Raw genomic sequence first — 22543 nt, 5'->3', positions numbered from 1 at the left:
CGAGTAATGGCGGAGCAAGTAGTGTCGGAGCAAGTTATGCCAATGTAGTTTGTTATAAATGTGGAAAATCGGGCCACATTATTAGAAATTGCCCGAACCAGGAGAACACGAATGGACAAGGCCGCGGAAGAGTTTTCAATATTAATGCGGCAGAGGCACAGGAAGACCCGGAGCTTGTTACGGGTACATTTCTTATTGACAATAAATCTGCTTACGTTTTATTTGATTCGGGTGCGGATAAAAGCTATATGAGTAGAGATTTTTGTGCTAAATTAAGTTGTCCATTGACGCCTTTGGATAGTAAATTTTTACTCGAATTTGCAAATGGTAAATTAATTTCAGCAGATAATATATGTCGGAATCGAGAAATTAAACTCGTTAGCAAAACATTTAAGATTGATTTGATACCAGTAGAGTTAGGGAGTTGTGATGTGATAATCGGTATGGACTGGTTGAAAGAAGTGAAAGCAGAGATCGTTTGTTACAAAAATGCAATTCGCATTATACGAGAAAAAGGAAAACCCTTAATGGTGTACGGAGAAAAGGGCAACACGAAGCTACATATTATTAGTAATTTGAAGGCACAAAAACTAATAAGAAAAGGTTGCTATGCTGTTCTAGCACACGTCGAGAAAGTACAAACTGAAGAAAAGAGCATCAATGATGTTCTCATTGCAAAAGAATTTCCCGATGTATTTCCGAAAGAATTACCGGGATTACCCCCACAGCGATCCGTTGAATTTCAAATAGATCTTATACCAGGAGCTGCACCAATAGCTCGTACTCCTTACAGACTCGCACCCAGTGAGATGAAAGAGCTGCAAAGCCAATTACAAGAACTTTTAGAGCGTGGTTTCATTCGACCAAGCATGTAACATCCCGCCTTTTTCCGTTAAATTTATTTTTAACACCGTCTTTTTTTTAAATAATACCTTTCGTTATTTAAATTCGTAGTTTCCGTTGACTAACATTCATAATAATTCCATCATTTAATTATAACATCACTCGTTTACTCGAGCGTTTTTAAAATATTCGTTTGGTTAATTCCCTCACCCGCTTTGAAACTTGAGGGACTAATCTTGGCACTTGGCCAAATTTTGGTAACTAGTCACCACCACCTCCCACCATCTCATCCATTCATTTCTCACTTCATCTTCTCCCTCTTTTTCTCTCTTCCATTTTAGAACTCAAACACCCATCTTTATAAAATCATCATCTAAATCCGGATCAAGAAGGAAACATCAAAACAAATTACATTTTCGTGATCCTCTCTTCATCCTCTACATTTTGGTACCAATTTCATCAAGTTTGGGTAACATTTCTAAAACTCTAGATTTTCTCTAAATTCGTGTTTTTATACTTGAAATGGTGTTAGTTAGTGTCTATGGCTCGTGTGTAACATGAATATATATTTTGTTTGCTCGATTTGTTGTTTTGAGTAACTAGTTTGAACATTTGAAATGGGTTTGCTTAATCTTGCATTTTGGAAGATTAAATGTTGTTTGATTGTTAAAGTTCATGTTTTAATTGTGTTACTAGTATCACTAGCTTCGTTTTGATGCGTAGGTTGATTAAGAAAACTTCAAACACATGATTATTGATTTTTGTGAATTTTGGTTAGGGTTTGATAGACTTTGAAATGAACTTTTGATGCGTTGAATGCTTGTTAATGTTGTTAGTAAGTGTTTAGATGCAATGTATGCTTAATTACCTTCGAAGCGGCATATCGTATGTGTAAATTGGATTCCCGAATCATAAAATACGTTTTACGAACTTGAAACTTTGAAAATAAACCTTTCTTGATCAATTGACGAGTTTTCGGTTATTGTAATTGATGTTTTTGCTTGGTGAAAGGTAGTTAATTGTATTCCTTGTCAAAAGAGCTTTCCAATGATATAAGATGCGTATTCTAAGTGTTTACGGTTTGCGTTTTGTGCTAAATTGAATTTTGGATCAAGACTTGAACTTTTGAAACTGACCAGGTACCAGGCCACGCCTAATGTCGCGGCGCGACACCTCTGGCCGCGGCGCGGAAATAGCCGTGTTTGGGTTCTGACCTACTTTGTCAAATTTCGAAAAATGTTTGCTATGCTACGCACCTCCGATTCACATGTAACTTGTTCTAACATGCTTATATATGAATAAAAACCTCAGAAAAATAGTTCGGGACCCGACCCGACCCCGTTGACTTTTTCGTTGACTTTGACCAAGTTTGACTATTAGTCAAACTTAACAAAACACTTATACAATCGTTCTAATCTTATTTTATACTTGATTCTTGCATGAAACTTGACAACGTGATTCACATGCTATATAATCGAGTCGTAATGAGCCATAGGACTAATTGAACACATTTCGCCCGATCTTATGTCGTAACCGGTTAATTGATACAACTTACTTGTTTAGGTCAAGGCTAAGCAACATTCATGCACACGTTTACTTTGTGAAGTACATTTATACTCGTGCACTCGAGGTGAGATCATAGTCCCATCTTTCAACAACTTTTATACTTTTAAATCATGGGATGAGAAACATATACGGTTTTATACTACATACTTTTACACTTTGAACACAAGTACGGAAATGAACATTCCACGTGCGGGTTTGAACAAAAAGCCTCAATTCAATTATCATTAGTTACACTTGCAGGGTGTAAACGAGAACTTATATTATGTGATCACATGGGCTTGACTAGCCTCATTCGGACGGTTCGCTACCGTTAGCGGATGAAATATATTTTCGGGTCTAGTGTATGTTCTAACACTACGCAAAGGGTGCAAAACAGTTAAGTTTGATAATTGGGTGCCCGGGATACAAATAACAACTTTTGGAATGCAAATGATTTTGATAATCATCTTATATTAAATCTTGTGGTTCAAATACAACGTTTACTAAAACACCTATGATTTCACCAACGTCTTTCGTTGACAGTTTTCTATATGTTTCTCAGGTTCATACATGGCTATTTGATACATGCTTCCGCGTACACTCATACTTACTTGGGGTCAAGCATACATACATGCATACGCTAGTGATAGCACCTTTGGATTCAAACATGTTGTTTACATACTTACGCTATTTATAGCAAACCGTGACTTTCAACTTATATTATGTCGCAAGTTATTTCATTTATACTTTACAACTTTTGTAAACTTAAACTTGTTGTCGAACCGTTTGGTAAACTAAACTTTGTAAGTATGATACGTTTCAAATGAATGCGACATAATTTTGGTCAAACGAGTCTCATATAGGGACTACGACCACGTAAAGGGACCTAAGTTAGCGGCGCCGTCAATGACGATTTTGTCGGGTCGCTACAGATGGTATCAGAGCGTTGGTTGTAGGGAACTAGGATGTGCATTAGTGTGTCTGACAGAGTCGTTAGGACGCATTAGTGAATCTAGACCACAACCGGATAGTTAATCATTGCATCCTGACTTGCATTTGCTATAGATAGCACTTACTTGACTATTTGTGCATATATACTTGAATCTTTCTTAGGTGAACTCCATAATGGTACCAAACTTTCATCATACGAATCCGTATTCTGCCACTTCCTGGTAACACACGTAAATTCGAGATTCATGTGCGTAAGGATGACAACGACTTCATTGGTCACACTTGTCCGGGAACCCTGTCTCCCAGATTATGATTCGCCACCGTTTCAACTTACTATCGGTGTCACACCGGTGTACCTTACTATCTACCACTTCTTGTTACTGCCATCACTACTCTAGGTGAGTATCGTCGTCACTACTTATCACTACGATTGCGTACTACTCGTTATCATGATTCGTTGCTCTTTTCGCGCCTAAAGACATTATTGTTTGACTTGAACCGCTTTGACATGAACAATCATTTATACACTTCCCTCGGGGAACGCTTCTTTAGAGTTGCACAAATTCTTTCGATTCAATACGAGTCACGTTAGAGATGCCGTTGCACTTTGTTCATTTTAGATCTTCACGGTTACACGAACTCGAATCTATGGAGTGATGTGGGAATGGAGGTATGAGTTAGCGTAATATAACGACACTCGATCAACGTGGTTATATTACGGTAATTCACACCAAAGTTCTAGTGACACGTGATGGTGATTGGACTCGATCAACCTAATCACCACCATGTGCCATGTACATGACTTTATTTTTCTTGTTTGAACATCCGAAAACTCCGAGAATACTGATAACAACCATACCCGGGACACATCTTCGATTATTGTCGAACCATATTGATGCTTCCGAATGAATGACAAATTCTTTCGACTTCAAACATATGTTACACGTGTGTACTATCTTGTTTTCTTATAGTTTTTATAGACGAACTACAAAATGCTTGGCATGCTCACATCGAGGCGAAAACTTCTCTCGCCTTACACTCGTACTTCCGTTTAAGGAAATATTTTATCTAAATTCTCAATGGAGATAGAGACTCTTCACACTATACTTGTATTCGCCTCGAGGGCGAATAGTCCTATCGAACATTTTCGGAAACCGATAAATCTTCCGCGGCGCGAAATTCTTGAGAAACAGAAACTTGTTCCAACAAACGTTTTCACGTCCTAACAAACTCTTTCAAATATACCTTAAAGAGATGTACCTCGTTTCGGATCGAGATCCTCGTTTCACTTCTAGATTTTGGAGTGCCTCACAAAAAGTCTCGGGACCACATTTAGACATGAGTACCGCACATCAACCACAACCCGATGGACCGAGCAAACATACGATTCAAACCTTGGAAACCGTAATACGAATTTGTGTTATCAACTTCAAATTTACTTGAGAAAAGTTTTTGCCTTTAACCAAATTCTCTTACAACGATGGTTATCATTCAAGTCTTAACGTCACACTTTTCGAGGACCCGTATAGCCGTAATTGTCGTTTTCTTAAATTGTTGAACTGAAGTAGCTAACAAGCGAACCACCGGACCCGAAATCATTCATGAAACAACCGGAAAATTTTTCAATTCCAAGAAAGGCTCAAGGCGGATCGTAGTCGCCAAAAGAACTATGCCGATGTTAGACGTGAACCTCTCGAATTCCAAGTGGGTAACCGCGTAACGTTAAAGTCGCACCTTGAAAAGGTGTAATCCGTTTCGGGAAACGTAGGTAGCTAAATCCGCGATATTTTTAGTCCTTTTAAAATCCTGGGGCGTTTTGGACCCGTTACTAGCCGTTTAGATTTTTGAACTCATTCGAGTCTCCGTTCATCCTAAATTCTACGTATCAAACTTAAAGGCGTGTCTTGCGAAACAAGAACTTGTTATCCTCTTCGATGAACTTACTATCAACGATAAACTCCACCTCATAGGAGGACCGATTGAAACTATAAATCGTGAAACCAAACTTTAAACCAACGTAAAAACCCCGACAGTCAAAGTTCGTTGAAATGCCCAAGGAAGTACCTTCACTTATTCGTAGAATTGGCAACACAAGATCTCGAGGAAGAAACAACGACTACTACTTTCAACTAAATTTTGGGACGAAATTTCTTTTAAGGTGTAGGTAATGTAACATCCCGCCTTTTTCCGTTAAATTTATTTTTAACACTGTCTTTTTTTTAAATAATACCTTTCGTTATTTAAATTCGTAGTTTCCGTTGACTAACATTCATAATAATTCCGTCATTTAATTATAACATCACTCGTTTACTCGAGCGTTTTTAAAATATTCGTTTGGTTAATTCCCGCACCCGCTTTGAAACTTGAGGGACTAATCTTGGCACTTGGCCAAATTTTGGTAACTAGTCACCACCACCTCCCACCATCTCATCCATTCATTTCTCACTTCATCTTCTCCCTCTTTTTCTCTCTTCCATTTTAGAACTCAAACACCCATCTTTATAAAATCATCATCTAAATCCGGATCAAGAAGGAAACATCAAAACAAATTACATTTTCGTGATCCTCTCTTCATCCTCTACATTTTGGTACCAATTTCATCAAGTTTGGGTAACATTTCTAAAACTCTAGATTTTCTCTAAATTCGTGTTTTTATACTTGAAATGGTGTTAGTTAGTGTCTATGACTCGTGTGTAACATGAATATATATTTTGTTTGCTCGATTTGTTGTTTTGAGTAACTAGTTTGAACATTTGAAATGGGTTTGCTTAATCTTGCATTTTGGAAGATTAAATGTTGTTTGATTGTTAAAGTTCATGTTTTAATTGTGTTACTAGTATCACTAGCTTCGTTTTGATGCGTAGGTTGATTAAGAAAACTTCAAACACATGATTATTGATTTTTGTGAATTTTGGTTAGGGTTTGATAGACTTTGAAATGAACTTTTGATGCGTTGAATGCTTGTTAATGTTGTTAGTAAGTGTTTAGATGCAATGTATGCTTAATTACCTTCGAAGCGGCATATCGTATGTGTAAATTGGATTCCCGAATCATAAAATACGTTTTACGAACTTGAAACTTTGAAAATAAACCTTTCTTGATCAATTGACGAGTTTTCGGTTATTGTAATTGATGTTTTTGCTTGGTGAAAGGTAGTTAATTGTATTCCTTGTCAAAAGAGCTTTCCAATGATATAAGATGCATATTCTAAGTGTTTACGGTTTGCGTTTTGTGCTAAATTGAATTTTGGATCAAGACTTGAACTTTTGAAACTGACCAGGTACCAGGTGAAAGGATCCGAAACTAATCATCCGGACGTTGTCCATATTGATTACAAACGAATTACAATAGTTGATAACATTGCGAGGTACTTGCCCTCTATATGATACATCTTACAAACGTTGCATTTATTCTTAAAAGGCAATCTATAGTTACATCCAGAATTGACATAATCGCCTGACATTTCATAATATTCAAATGACATAAACCGCCATTTACTTAATAATAGTCTCTATGAACTTCAATGACTCGAATGCAACGCCTTATGATATAAGTCCTTAATAGCCTCAAGTAGTATCCTTAGTACGAGCTAATGCACAGCGGAAGACTTAATTCATACCTGAGAATAACATGCTTTAAAATGTCAACATAAAGTTGGTGAGATATAGGTTTAATGCCGGCAGCGATATATATATATATATATATAGACCACAAGATTTCATATATAAACATTTTCATAAAAATATTCTAAGTGGTTGAGCACTTGGTAACCATACTTAACATTCAATCACGTCGCATATTCCCTTTAATATGAAATCTTACTACACCGTACCAAGTGTAGTCACAAAACGAAGTACTGTGCAACCGTTGAATACTGGTCGTCCAGTCCGGTTGGGGTTGTCAGGCCCGATAGATCTATCAACAGGATTCGCGTTTACAATACCGCTGTAAATATTAGTTACCAAGCTACAGGGAAGTATGCCAGTGGTACAACTCAACGTAGAATATATTTTTCAGTTACTTGTGTCCATAACGTAAATCATTTATAAAAACAGCGCATGTATTCTCAGCCCAAAAATATTTAGAGTTTAAAAGGGACTATATACTCACTTTCGTCTTGAAGATATATATATTTTGACTTGGTCTCCGGTTGATATCAATAACCTATCCATATATAATATATCAATACCTTTTCTTTTTAAACAAACGTCACATATATATACTTGTTATACTTTTAATACTTTTAATAATTCCTTAGTCCGTAGTTAGCAGTTCGATGTTAGTAATTCAATTTTAATGGTTCATTTTTAGATGTTTAATAAACCCCCAACGAAATAATAAAACCCCCATCGTATATGTATTGGTCGAGATTAATCTTGACCCACGGTACCGGTGTTGTCAAATGACGTGTTGCGTACATAAAGTACCGGTGTTGTCAAATGACGTGTTGCGTACAATCATGGGATCTTATGATTAATCTTCTCGTGTTGTTTACGGGTAATCCTGAACCATATAAAATTGAATTATAAGTACATATATATAAAATATCATGTTATCTTAAAAAGATGTGATTTATTTAATTTTTCCCAATTATTTTCGTGGCTAAACTAGTCTTGGATATCCGATTTTGTTTCGGTCATAGTTTCTTCGTTACAACTCCGTTTTCGTTGATTCAACTTTCCATCTCCTTGGATCGAGTCCCTCTTTAAGACTATGAACTGTAAATACCTTAGTTTGTATTCAAAATCACACAGCATAGGTGAAACTTTAGTGAAACTTATGAAGTTAAACATTTTTGTTACAAAAAATATCATTTAATGACCATTTTTCTAAAAATACTTATACTTTGAATTAAATCATGAAATTTTTATGTGTTAACATATTTATAGTAAAAATCATTTTTCCAGAGAATAAACTTCCAATTCAAAGTTTAAGATGGTTTTTAATTATCCAACCCAAAACAGCCCCCGGTTGCACTCCGACGTCATAAAAACAGTTTTTAAGGTGTTCTTTGAAAAACCAAGTTATACCTTGTTAAATTAGCATATACTTAAGTTATATTACAGGTCTTGAAGTATTTTAAAAGTTAAGTTAGAAGGATCTATTTAGTTTGCAAACAAGTTTGAAAACTTTCAAACTATGTTCTTGTTGTTAAAATTGTATACCACAAAATATGATAGCTATATATATATGAATCGAATAAAGTTATGAACATAGTTACTACCTCAAGTTCCTTGGACAAGGTTGCTGTAAAAGAGGAGTAAAAATCTAGAACCAAAAGGGTGATGGAATTGGATGAAAGATTGGAAGTAAGTTTGTGTTCTTGGAAGGATTTCTTGAAGTGTTTTTGTAAGGTTTTCTTATGAGGTTTAAGTGTTGTTTTTGAAGCTAAATGATGGGGAAAATGCTTAGAGATGATCAAGTATGAAGTTAAGAGTATTTTGAGAGAGAAATGGAAGTGTAAGTATGAGAAAATGGGGTGAAGAAATGGTGTGCATGCATAAAAACGTTTTTAGGTTATAAAGGAAAAAAAAAATACCTAACTTTGTTTTCTTGCTAAATAATTCATGCTACTTGACAAATGGTTGGTTCCACATGTTTCTTAATCATTTAAGGCTGCTAAGGAGCAGATTTTTATTGGTATATACCAATAGTAAATACATCTAGAAGCTGCGTATGATACGGGTACATATACCCTAGGTATACGTATAGAAATCTTTGAGAAAACGGAACGAGGATTCAAATATAGCTATCTTTTGTAAATATACTTATATTGTTTTATGTATTTAAGTCTTTAAAAGTGATTAAATACATTACTTATACGATATATGTATAAACATTATAGGTCATAAGTATTTAAGTCAAATAACGTTACGTATGGTTATCGTTTTGAAAACTTAAGTTAGTAGTTTCAAAATATACTTATAACTTATTGTTATTAATACAAAATGAGATATTAAAACATTCTTAGATCATGTTAAATATGTATATATACATATATATACACAAACATATAATTATCATATATTGTATAGTTCGTGATATCATCGGTCAAACTAGACGGTCAAACGTTGTGTAAAACTCTTTTCGAAAACATAAGTCTCAACAATTTGGATTACTTATCATGTTGGTAAGGTTTAATTTATGTAAATATTAATCTTATAAGTATAGAACGATCGAAAAAGTGCGGGTCAACTTTAGGGTTTTTGCTTATCGTGTCGGAACCATATAGAGATTAGAGTTTAAATTTGGTCAGAAATTTCCGGGTCGTTACAGTACCCACCCGTTAAAGAAATTTCGTCCTCGAAATTTGGTAGAGGTTGTCATAAATAACAATAGGAATGTTTTCATGACGAATATGAGGTAATAATGAAATTTTATCATTATTGAAAGATTTAGATAAAACGATTCGGTTATGTGAGACGCACGAGCGAAGCTATCACAAAAGAGTGAAATGAGTAAATATAGAATTGTTGTAACCGATGACGTGATTAGGATTGATTTCCGGAATTTATGGAAAATCTTACGTAATAAGATTTGGTTCTTTGGCGATCAAGATCTTCTTTGATTTAGTGCGGCGATCTGTTTCGATTTCTTTGTCGAATATTTTCCTATAAATCCATTTCCTTCTCTTCCTTATTTCCACAACTCACATCTTCTATCCTTTCTCCTTCAACTCATACCTTAAAGTATTCTTTTAAATTCTCCATCCCGTTCTAATTCTTGTTATACTTCTAACTTTCATATCTTTCATTCTTCTCTTTCATTTATCGCCAGAAGAATCTATTTACTTCTATCCTTTCCTCGGAATTATAATATTTTTAATTCTCCCGTGTCTTTACGTTGCAATACATATTGATATACACGGTTTGTAAATCCTGGGTGATTTTCGGCCTTTGTATTCTTCATTATTTTTCAAAGCTTCATACTTTCGTTTTCTCTTCCTGACTTCGAGTCAAGCGAGTAATGGTCCGGAATTTGTTGATATGAGATTCGAAATGAGTATAGCTAATGCTCTAAGAAAGAAATGGTAATAGGACAAATTTTGATTTGTCAAATTACCAGAATACCCCGGAAAAGATAGAACTGTCAGGATGACATGTTCCTATTATGTTTGAGAATTGGATAGAATGTAAGAGCCGTGTAACATGGCACATGATGATGGTACTGTGAATCATCACATTTCATTAGAAACTTAACATGACTTACTGTAATATAATGAAGTTGATCAAGTTTCATTATATTATACTAATTCATGCATCAGTTCCCAACACTGCTTCAGAACATTCCTATTTTAAACTTGAAGGTTTTAGAACTTAGAAACTAACACAGTTTCTTTTATGTTGTAACGCAGATATTACGGAGAGATAAATATTCTCAGATAAGAATAGTTGTGAAAATATTTCCAGAAATATGGAGAATATGTATAACGGAAGATATGAAGATATCTTATAATATCTAGGATAAGATGATGATGAAGAATATCATCGGGAAAGGTTTAGGATAAGGGGTAGGGTTTTTACTAATGGTTTCAGCAGGCACTGAATCGTTTGAATCCTTTGAAAGCAGATTCAGTTCTTGTGATTTATCTACATCCTCCTTCATACTTTGCTCAATCCGTTTTCCAGTTCCAACTCTCCTCTTTTTCTAAGCTTTACCAACACAATGTACTTCATCATTAAACTTTTGACTGTTAAAGTCGTTTACAGTTTTTGCTGCTTCTTCAGCATTTCAAGAACTACTTCATAGTCCAAGATTTTTTTTCAGAACTTCACATTCGAAATATGTAATTCTTAGGGATAGTCGTTCTCGGTATAACTGGGAGAATTTCTACGAGATTTTCAAAATACTGATTGCGGATCTCGCCAAAGAGATAACGAGTTGCTGGTACGTCTGCTGATGATGTTGTGAAAAAGGTTCTCCGGTAACAACGGCGAAAGGACAAAGTATAAATATCGAGATTATAATAGGAGTAGTCTCACTGAGAAGTCGAAGTGGAGCTGTGACAAAATTAGCTTCTTGAAAAGGAATCGTATGATTGTTTTTGATAATGAATGATAAGGAATTCGACGCGGATACGTTTTAACTATAACTTCGGTTTCGAAAATTTTTCAGGTGCATCACTGTATGCATAAATCTTTCTTCCGTAAACGAGGTGCGGCTGGTTCAACTTCTCGATCGAGGTGTTTTCAAGAATCATGAAAAGATTTGAATGAGGATTATAATTGTCGAAGTACAAATGAGGTTTAGGATGAAATCAAGTGGCAAACTTGAAGAATTATTTAGTTTCATATGTTATAATCAATATTTTAATTTAATTCATTTTAATTGTCCAAAGTTAGCAGTCCAATAGTCTGATGGTTCAATGATTCATATATAATTTAATATATAATATTCGAATTAAATAATACGTATCGTGACCCGTATACCGGTCTCGGTGTCGATCACAACTCAAAGTATATATATATTTTGAAATCAACTCCGACCCTGTATAGCCAACTCCCGCCTTCACATATAGAGTGTCTACGGTTGTTCCGAAATATATATATAGATGGGTCGATATGATAAGTCGAAACCTTGCATACGTGTCCCGTTATTTAAAGTGCGTAAAAGTAAATAACAGAAATTAAATGATGATAAATAAAATTGCGAGAATGTAAATTGCGATAAATTAAATGTTAATCAGTTAACTGGGAACAGTTAGCCGGAACAGTTAGCGTGAAATCCTATCACAATTTCAATTAATTAATTCGTTTATTTCTAACACTTTTTATTTTTGTCCAATGTTTTCTTCATTATGCCACTTGTTGGATTATGATAGATCAAAATCCAAATATGAAATTTGAATAGAAATGGTTATTCTGTGGTGAACGGATACGTATATCGGTAGTTGTAAGTAGGATAGTAAATGACCGTTGAATCAGATTTAGAGAATGTACAACGTAACTTATTAATGTGAATTCTAAATATTCCTCGGGTACTACCCACCCGTTAAAATATTTTCATCATTAACAGTTTGTACGAAAGAATTTTTAATTACAATCTTTATAAAAATATACTTGCATATATATTTTCTTCAGATGTAATCATAGATTCAATGAGTCAATGAAGTATTAAACTCATTTGATTTATCGTTAATACTAGATTACATAACTTCTAAAGCATTAGAGATTACATAATCGCCAGGTCGAACGAAGATAAATGAGGTAAAACGATACGTAAAGCGAAGATAATCGATGTAGAACGATATATAGAACGAAGATCATACTCGAAGTTCCGATGAGGTTTTTGAGGTATGTGATGTTGATATTCGAGATACAGTTTGTGATGTTGAGATTTTGGGGGTGACAAAAGTACTGTCGGCGTTGTTGATAGTGATACAGATTATGCTGCTGGTGCTGCTGCTGGTGTTTGTAACCTTCGCACCGTATTTTCTAAAGCCACTACCCGAGCGCGAAGCTCGTTGACTTCTTATATTATACCGGGATGATTGACAGTTGGAACGAGCGAATGAACAAGATTCGAAATATGGGATAGTATGTAATCATGACGAGATACTCTAGAAATGAGCGAGAAAATGGTGTTTCGAATAGGTTCGCCGGTAAGTGCTTCAGGTTCATCGTTAAGAGGACAATTTGGTGGATGGAATGGATCACCTTCTTCTTGTCTCCAGAGATTTAGTATATTACGAACCCATCCCCAATTCATCCAAAATAGATGATGGGAAATTGGTTGATCCATTCCGGTGACGCTGTTCTCGGAGCTCGAATGGAAATCCATATCGGCGTAGCTATCGAAGTCGGAGGAATTCGAACTGGATGAAGAATCCATCTTGTATAGTCGGAGAAATGAATTTTTGGTTTGGAATAGATTATAGGAGTTGGGTTTGGTACTCTTCAATACATAATTTACATATGTATATATAATATCAAAATCCCATGAATTACGGAGAATCTTTGAAATACGTCAGGCAATGTCTATAGTAACAGATACGCTAAGATATGAATTTTGTCTATACACTATCGATGCACTAAATGCAGTAAGACGTGTCTAGACTTAAGAATGATAAGCAGGCAGTTCCCTAAGGATGATAAGCAGATGATTTCCGACTAGGATTGATAAGCAAAACTTTTGACAGGCAGACACGGTCAAAGTCCAGACTCACTTAATGTATCCTAACAACTACTAGTTAGACACACTAATGCAAAGCCTGGTTCGCTAAGACCAACGCTCTGATACCAACTGAAAGGATCCGAAACTAATCATCCGGACGTTGTCCATATTGATTACAAACGAATTACAATAGTTGATAACATTGCGAGGTACTTGCCCTCTATATGATACATCTTACAAACGTTGCATTTATTCTTAAAAGGCAATCTATAGTTACATCCAGAATTGACATAATCGCCTGACATTTCATAATATTCAAATGACATAAACCGCCATTTACTTAATAATAGTCTCTATGAACTTCAATGACTCGAATGCAACGCCTTATGATATAAGTCCTTAATAGCCTCAAGTAGTATCCTTAGTACGAGCTAATGCACAGCGGAAGACTTAATTCATACCTGAGAATAACATGCTTTAAAATGTCAACATAAAGTTGGTGAGATATAGGTTTAATGCCGGCAGCGATATATATATATATATATATAGACCACAAGATTTCATATATAAACATTTTCATAAAAATATTCTAAGTGGTTGAGCACTTGGTAACCATACTTAACATTCAATCACGTCGCATATTCCCTTTAATATGAAATCTTACTACACCGTACCAAGTGTAGTCACAAAACGAAGTACTGTGCAACCGTTGAATACTGGTCGTCCAGTCCGGTTGGGGTTGTCAGGCCCGATAGATCTATCAACAGGATTCGCGTTTACAATACCGCTGTAAATATTAGTTACCAAGCTACAGGGAAGTATGCCAGTGGTACAACTCAACGTAGAATATATTTTTCAGTTACTTGTGTCCATAACGTAAATCATTTATAAAAACAGCGCATGTATTCTCAGCCCAAAAATATTTAGAGTTTAAAAGGGACTATATACTCACTTTCGTCTTGAAGATATATATATTTTGACTTGGTCTCCGGTTGATATCAATAACCTATCCATATATAATATATCAATACCTTTTCTTTTTAAACAAACGTCACATATATATACTTGTTATACTTTTAATACTTTTAATAATTCCTTAGTCCGTAGTTAGCAGTTCGATGTTAGTAATTCAATTTTAATGGTTCATTTTTAGATGTTTAATAAACCCCCAACGAAATAATAAAACCCCCATCGTATATGTATTGGTCGAGATTAATCTTGACCCACGGTACCGGTGTTGTCAAATGACGTGTTGCGTACATAAAGTACCGGTGTTGTCAAATGACGTGTTGCGTACAATCATGGGATCTTATGATTAATCTTCTCGTGTTGTTTACGGGTAATCCTGAACCATATAAAATTGAATTATAAGTACATATATATAAAATATCATGTTATCTTAAAAAGATGTGATTTATTTAATTTTTCCCAATTATTTTCGTGGCTAAACTAGTCTTGGATATCCGATTTTGTTTCGGTCATAGTTTCTTCGTTACAACTCCGTTTTCGTTGATTCAACTTTCCATCTCCTTGGATCGAGTCCCTCTTTAAGACTATGAACTGTAAATACCTTAGTTTGTATTCAAAATCACACAGCATAGGTGAAACTTTAGTGAAACTTATGAAGTTAAACATTTTTGTTACAAAAAATATCATTTAATGACCATTTTTCTAAAAATACTTATACTTTGAATTAAATCATGAAATTTTTATGTGTTAACATATTTATAGTAAAAATCATTTTTCCAGAGAATAAACTTCCAATTCAAAGTTTAAGATGGTTTTTAATTATCCAACCCAAAACAGCCCCCGGTTGCACTCCGACGTCATAAAAACAGTTTTTAAGGTGTTCTTTGAAAAACCAAGTTATACCTTGTTAAATTAGCATATACTTAAGTTATATTACAGGTCTTGAAGTATTTTAAAAGTTAAGTTAGAAGGATCTATTTAGTTTGCAAACAAGTTTGAAAACTTTCAAACTATGTTCTTGTTGTTAAAATTGTATACCACAAAATATGATAGCTATATATATATGAATCGAATAAAGTTATGAACATAGTTACTACCTCAAGTTCCTTGGACAAGGTTGCTGTAAAAGAGGAGTAAAAATCTAGAACCAAAAGGGTGATGGAATTGGATGAAAGATTGGAAGTAAGTTTGTGTTCTTGGAAGGATTTCTTGAAGTGTTTTTGTAAGGTTTTCTTATGAGGTTTAAGTGTTGTTTTTGAAGCTAAATGATGGGGAAAATGCTTAGAGATGATCAAGTATGAAGTTAAGAGTATTTTGAGAGAGAAATGGAAGTGTAAGTATGAGAAAATGGGGTGAAGAAATGGTGTGCATGCATAAAAACGTTTTTAGGTTATAAAGGAAAAAAAAATACCTAACTTTGTTTTCTTGCTAAATAATTCATGCTACTTGACAAATGGTTGGTTCCACATGTTTCTTAATCATTTAAGGCTGCTAAGGAGCAGATTTTTATTGGTATATACCAATAGTAAATACATCTAGAAGCTGCGTATGATACGGGTACATATACCCTAGGTATACGTATAGAAATCTTTGAGAAAACGGAACGAGGATTCAAATATAGCTATCTTTTGTAAATATACTTATATTGTTTTATGTATTTAAGTCTTTAAAAGTGATTAAATACATTACTTATACGATATATGTATAAACATTATAGGTCATAAGTATTTAAGTCAAATAACGTTACGTATGGTTATCGTTTTGAAAACTTAAGTTAGTAGTTTCAAAATATACTTATAACTTATTGTTATTAATACAAAATGAGATATTAAAACATTCTTAGATCATGTTAAATATGTATATATACATATATATACACAAACATATAATTATCATATATTGTATAGTTCGTGATATCATCGGTCAAACTAGACGGTCAAACGTTGTGTAAAACTCTTTTCGAAAACATAAGTCTCAACAATTTGGATTACTTATCATGTTGGTAAGGTTTAATTTATGTAAATATTAATCTTATAAGTATAGAACGATCGAAAAAGTGCGGGTCAACTTTAGGGTTTTTGCTTATCGTGTCGGAACCATATAGAGATTAGAGTTTAAATTTGGTCAGAAATTTCCGGGTCGTTACACCAGGCCACGCCTAATGTCGCGGCGCGACACCTCTGGCCGCGGCGCGGCAATAGCCGTGTTTGGGTTCTGACCTACTTTGTCAAATTTCGAAAAATGTTTGCTATGCTACGCACCTCCGATTCACATGTAACTTGTTCTAACATGCTTATATATGAATAAAAACCTCAGAAAAATAGTTCGGGACCCGACCCGACCCCGTTGACTTTTTCGTTGACTTTGACCAAGTTTGACTATTAGTCAAACTTAACAAAACACTTATACAATCGTTCTAATCTTATTTTATACTTGATTCTTGCATGAAACTTGACAACGTGATTCACATGCTATATAATCGAGTCGTAATGAGCCATAGGACTAATTGAACACATTTCGCCCGACCTTGTGTCGTAACCGGTTAATTGATACAACTTACTTGTTTAGGTCAAGGCTAAGCAACATTCATGCACACGTTTACTTTGTGAAGTACATTTATACTCGTGCACTCGAGGTGAGATCATAGTCCCATCTTTCAACAACTTTTATACTTTTAAATCATGGGATGAGAAACATATACGGTTTTATACTACATACTTTTACACTTTGAACACAAGTACGGAAATGAACATTCCACGTGCGGGTTTGAACAAAAAGCCTCAATTCAATTATCATTAGTTACACTTGTAGGGTGTAAACGAGAACTTATATTATGTGATCACATGGGCTTGACGAGCCTCATTCGGACGGTTCGCTACCGTTAGCGGATGAAATATATTTTCGGGTCTAGTGTATGTTCTAACACTACGCAAAGGGTGCAAAACAGTTAAGTTTGATAATTGGGTGCCCGGGATACAAATAACAACTTTTGGAATGCAAATGATTTTGATAATCATCTTATATTAAATCTTGTGGTTCAAATACAACGTTTACTAAAACACCTATGATTTCACCAACGTCTTTCGTTGACAGTTTTCTATATGTTTCTCAGGTTCATACATGGCTATTTGATACATGCTTCCGCGTACACTCATACTTACTTGGGGTCAAGCATACATACATGCATACGCTAGTGATAGCACCTTTGGATTCAAACATGTTGTTTACATACTTACGCTATTTATAGCAAACCGTGACTTTCAACTTATATTATGTCGCAAGTTATTTCATTTATACTTTACAACTTTTGTAAACTTAAACTTGTTGTCGAACCGTTTGGTAAACTAAACTTTGTAAGTATGATACGTTTCAAATGAATGCGACATAATTTTGGTCAAACGAGTCTCATATAGGGACTACGACCACGTAAAGGGACCTAAGTTAGCGGCGCCGTCAATGACGATTTTGTCGGGTCGCTACAAAGCACATCACCGTGGGGAGCTCCTGTTTTGTTTGTCAAGAAGAAAGATGGTACATTCAGGTTGTGTATCGACTACCGAGAGTTGAACAAACTTACCATCAAGAACCGCTACCCACTACCGAGAATCGACAACTTATTTGATCAACTACAAGGCTCGTCTGTTTATTCAAAGATTGACTTACGTTCCGGGTATCATCAAATGCGGGTGAAAGAAGATGATATTCCAAAGACTGCTTTCAGAACACGTTACGGTCATTACGAGTTTATGGTCATGCCGTTTGGTTTAACTAATGCACCAGCTGTGTTCATGGACCTTATGAACCGAGTGTGTGGACCATACCTTGACAAGTTTGTCATTGTTTTCATTGATGACATACTTATTTACTCAAAGAATGACCAAGAACACGGTGAACATTTGAGAAAGGTGTTAGAAGTATTGAGGAAGGAAGAATTGTACGCTAAGTTTTCAAAGTGTGCATTTTGGTTGGAAGAAGTTCAATTCCTCGGTCACATAGTGAACAAAGAAGGTATTAAGGTGGATCCGACAAAGATAGAAACTGTTGAAAAGTGGGAAACCCCGAAAACTCCGAAACACATACGCCAGTTTATAGGACTAGCTGGTTACTACAGAAGGTTCATCCAAGACTTTTCCAGTATAGCAAAACCCTTGACTGCATTAACGCATAAAGGGAAGAAATTTGAATGGAATGATGAACAAGAGAAAGCGTTTCAGTTATTGAAGAAAAAGCTAACTACGGCACCTATATTGTCATTGCCTGAAGGAAATGATGATTTTGTGATTTATTGTGACGCATCAAAGCAAGGTCTCGGTTGTGTATTAATGCAACGAACGAAGGTGATTGCTTATGCGTCTAGACAATTGAAGATTCACGAACAAAATTATACGACGCATGATTTGGAATTAGGCGCGGTTGTTTTTGCATTAAAGACTTGGAGGCACTACTTATATGGGGTCAAAAGTATTATATATACCGACCACAAAAGTCTTCAACACATATTTAATCAGAAACAACTGAATATGAGGCAGCTGATGTGTGCAGCGGGGTGTACTAAATAGTATTAATTTTTACTACAAAATGCGACGAAATATTACACAAGTTTTATTTATTTATTTATCGAGTGGATATACCTAAACCTTGCTACAACACTTATAGGCAGTGTACCTAATCGTAGAGTAGTGTAGTTTTTAGTAAGTCCGGTTCGTTCCACAGGGAGCTGGTGAAGTTAACGCTATATTATTAAGTTTATTTGTAAAAATATATATATAAATAAGTAGTAGTATTATTATAAAATGGGGGTTTTACCGTTTAATGACCAGTTTGTCGATTTTAAGCGTAAAAATAAATGACAAAAATTAAAGTGCGTAAAATAAATTGCGATAAATAAAATGACAGAAAATAAAAGTGCGATGAAAAATACAATAAAATAATTATGCTTATTTAAACTTCCGTAATCATGATGTTTAACGTTTTGATTTTAATTAATTGTTACTCGGGTTAATTGTCCTTTGTCATGGTTTATTTGATACCTATCTGGTTTTTATCCATAATAGTCCATCGGTCATAAATATAAAGTGCGAGTGTCCTCATCAAATTACCCTTATACCCGAAGTCAAATATTCCAACTAATTAAGGATTTAAACTGTGACGCAGTTATCACTTCTGTCAACAATTACACCAGTTATCACTGTATGTAATCTACCCCTGTTTTGATTAGATATGAATATTAATTTACCCACTTGATCAGTTTGAATAATCAATTACCCAACCCGAATAATTAATTAAATGATTATAATAGATTCCATATGAACGTCACTAAATAGGACAACCATAATCATTATTAATTATTAGGATAATTAATTTGAAGATAGGTTCGACAGACTCCAATGAGTTGTCACTCAATTAGACAATACCCCCCATCTATTAATAGTCAATAGTCCAATTTCCACAAGTGTCGGTCTTTTGCCCAAACCTTAATTATGGTACAAAATCCAATAACCCCGTCTTAATATTTAGTCAAACATCACGATTACTTCGGCTTAAATAAGCATAATAATGACTTAGCTACTAGACATTAATTTAAAAAGGAAGAACATAGCTTACAGTGGTGATTAATCGCGTAGCGTTACACGGACAGAGTTCCTACTTTAAAACCCGTAAAACATTTCTTACAATAACCCAATTATTATTAATCTTAAATTAAACTTAATATTATAAATATAAATATAAATTACATAAGAAAGAAATAAGATTGGAAAAAGGTGTGTTTTTACATTACGATTACAAAGCCTTTTATAGGCGAATTTAGAAATTGAATTTTCACTTATGACCCCTGAACTATGCTCAATTAACAACTTTTTATTATTTAATATTATTCTTATTATGAATTATTTAAATATTATATTTTATTCTTGTGCATAGTTGACTCGTAATTTTTACACCGTTGCGTCGAGCGTTGAGAGTTGACTCTGGTCCCGGTTCCGGATTTTCGAACGTCCTTGCATACAATTTTATATTTTGTACTTTGCGTTTTGTAACTTGTACTCTTGTCATTTTTAGACGTTCCTCATCAATAATTTGAACCTTTTTGATTGTATCTTGTACTTTTGAGCTTTTTGGACCTTTGTGTCTTCAATTCGTCGTTTTCGCCTTTTGTCTTCGCACTTATTTAAAATAAACGAATATTACTTGAAAATGGAACAATTGCAACTAAAATCTTGTCTTTCTTGGGGGATTTTGCTATGAAATATATGTTCCTTTTTAGCCTTATCAATATCCCCACACTTGAGCGTTGCTTGTCCTCAAGCAATACAGTCTTGAAATAATATAATACAAATCACACGAATCACTTCTTTATTCTTCACACTTTGTACATCAGTGATTTTGATAGAGCGGTATAAACAATGATAGTAACGATATGGTTTACAGTCCCACATGACTATAAAAATTTAGATCCATTAAGGAAATTGGATCTTTATGAAAACATTTGATCTTTTGAAAATTCATTCTAGCTTTTACCCTAGATAAGTTTTCTGATTTGATCCATCATCGGTGTTGCAAAATATATTTGTGGATCAATATTTTGGCTAAAACTTTTAGGTTCGTGTAATCCACTGCTATCCCGGTATCGGAAAGCACACATCCAGTTTACTTGTTCCGTATATTACCTTTCGGTAAACTACCGTCCGGTTGTAAAGGAAAGCGATGAACAAGAAACTGTTAAGGCAATGTCCCGTGACATGCAGATGATTATGGTCTTATTAACGTGTCGGATGCTAGAACTATCCTTGGTAGGAGCGATAGTAAAGATCATCCTATAATTTTTCGGTCTGGCACAAGGTCCTGTCTCCGACCATGCTATGCAACCACCGTTCTTACGGTTGACACCCGATTTGGTTCAGGTGACCTAATGAATTCCAGGTGAATTTCTTAGGATTTTACATTCAATGGTAATGAACGCATTGAAAATGGTTTTTCAGAAAACAAATCGGTTTGTATTTTTGATCAAAATATTTTCTCGTTCATGCTCGAGTTTAGATATCATCGAATTCCATGAGTTTGAATTCTCAATCTTTAAGGTCAATCTCTAGGATTGAGTATTATCAGTCTTAAAAGCTGATTTTTAATCTTTAAGGAGATTATCCTTTTCTGGGGATCTGATTCATTAGTCTTATCAAGCTAATTTGCACGGTGCCTCCCCATTGTACGAGATAAATCCTTCTCATGGTTAGGATAAATCTGACCACTTGGCGACCCTGTTTGATGCTGAGGTCCGTGGATTTCCTGCTGATTTTAGTGATGACTTTTCTAGATTTTTCGTCAACCTACAGCTGGTCTGGACGACAACTTCATGACCTAAATCAAGAAGCGCGTGTCTTTTTTGGAAGACTTTACTTCCTTTTAATGATGGAATTGATTCATCGTGTAGATCCATCTTTCTTTCAAATGTATTACAGTAAACCGGGTAAAACTGATTAGTATCGTCCAAAGCAAAAGTACCTGCAATAATCTTGTACAAAAATATGTGATATATGTTTTAAATTGAATAACTTGGTACATTCTTCCCACACTTAGTTTCTTTCTTTGCCTTTTTATTTTCTTCTATTTCATTTTAAATGAATTCAAGCGTTTTAGGGTGTTTCTCAATTTATGTCCTTTTCGAGGTAACGATAATTTCGGTATTATCACCTAGTTTTCATCGTTCATAAATATGTATAAACATGATTTTGAGTTCATTTAATTGAAAATTTTTCAAATTTTCACAAAATTTGGCAAATAAACTAAGTGTAAACCCGAGAGAATTTATAACCCTTCCCCACACTTGAGATCATGCAATGCCCTCATTTGCATGAAATCAGACTATAATTATAAATTCATGAGGGTGATTAGTGTAGAAAAGTGATTAAAAATACCCAGTTTGTAAGCATATTATTTTACATCACATTTGATATTTTGCGCCTTGTCATCAAAATTAGTAGCTTTTTGTTGAACTTAATGACAGTCTTTGAAAGTGCGCTGTTTTACCCTGTTGTGTACATAACATAAAATACAAACATATATACATATTTTTGAAGTTTGGTATATAACCCCTACGTTCAAAAATTAATATAATATATTTTTT

This window comes from Rutidosis leptorrhynchoides, chromosome 3 (assembly GCF_046630445.1).
Source record: "Rutidosis leptorrhynchoides isolate AG116_Rl617_1_P2 chromosome 3, CSIRO_AGI_Rlap_v1, whole genome shotgun sequence".
In the NCBI taxonomy this organism is placed as follows: domain Eukaryota; kingdom Viridiplantae; phylum Streptophyta; class Magnoliopsida; order Asterales; family Asteraceae; genus Rutidosis; species Rutidosis leptorrhynchoides.
Note: the sequence above shows the minus strand (reverse complement) of the source record.